Here is a 1,299-nt window from a genome sequence, read left to right on the forward strand (position 1 = left end):
TGGGATGGGATGGGATGGGATGGGATGGGATGGGATGGGATGGGATGGGGAGTTATCCCTGTGCCTGCTGCCAGGCCCAAGGAAAGGGTTTTGTCCCTGCTCGAGTGCTGGGGCTGGGCAACCCCTGCCTCTCCAGTCCCTCCTGCCCTCCATCCTGCACCCACAGCCCCCATCATGAACCCTGCTCCCTGCATCCCAGTCCATCCCCCATCGTGGACCCTGCTCCCTGCATCCCAATCCCAGTCCCATATCCCCCATCATGGACCCTGCTCCCTCCATCCCAATCCCACAAAAGTACTCTGCATCCTGCATACAAATCCCGCATCCTTCGTTCTGCAACCCACATCCTGCCTTCCAGTGCAGCATCCCAGCCCTGCATTCCAGTCCTTCATTCTTCATCCCACATCCCAATCCTGCATCCTGCATTCCAGTTTTGCATCCCAACCCTGCCTTTTTTTTTATCCCACATTCCAACCCTGCATTCCTTGCCCTGCATCCCAATCCTGTGCTCTGCATCCTCCATCCCAGCCCTGCATCTCAGCCCTGTATCCTTCATTCCACATCCCAATCCCATATCCTAATACTGTATTCCAGTGCAGCATCCCAGTCCTGCATCCTTCATTCCGTGCCCAGCCCCGCATCCTGCATCCCACATCCCAGCCCTGCGTCCCAGTCCTGCATCCTTCATCCCGCATCCCAGCCCCGCATCCCAGCCCCGCATCCCGGCGCCGCCGCCGCCCCCGGGCGCAGCACAAAGGCCGCACTACAGCTCCCGGCGTGCCCGGGGGGAGCCGGGGGGGGGTCGGAGCGCTCCCGGGTGCGGAGGCGCGGGGGAGCGTGCGGGGCGCGCTCGGGGCCGCGCTCGGGGGCGCGGGGTGCGGGGCCGCGCTCGGGGGCGCGCGCGCGGGGCGCGGTGTGCGCGCCGGGGTGCGGGTGCGCGGGTGCGTGCGGGGCGCTCACCAATCGCCGCCCGGCCGCGCCCCGCCCCGGCCCGCCCCGCCCGCCCCATCCCCGCACCGGGCGGGGCGCAGCGGCCGCGCTGCCATGAGCGAGCGCCCGGCGGGGCCGCCCCGCCGCGCCCCGGCCCCCCGCGCCCCCCGCGCCCGCTCCGCCCCGGCCCCGGCCCCGGCCCCGGCCCCGGGGATGCCGCGGGGGCGGCGCGGCTGAGCCCCCCAGCCCCGCTGCGCCGCCGGCCCCGCCCGCCGCCGCCATGGCCGGCAAGCCCCGCAGCGGCTGCGAGGCGCTCCGGGTGGTGGCCCGGTGCCGGCCCATGAGCCGGCGGGAGGAGGCGGCGGGATA

The sequence above is a fragment of the Empidonax traillii genome, unplaced genomic scaffold (genome assembly GCF_003031625.1).
Source record: "Empidonax traillii isolate 1590-97213 ecotype Southwest subspecies unplaced genomic scaffold, ASM303162v1 scaffold7239:size5209, whole genome shotgun sequence".
Classification (NCBI taxonomy): domain Eukaryota; kingdom Metazoa; phylum Chordata; class Aves; order Passeriformes; family Tyrannidae; genus Empidonax; species Empidonax traillii.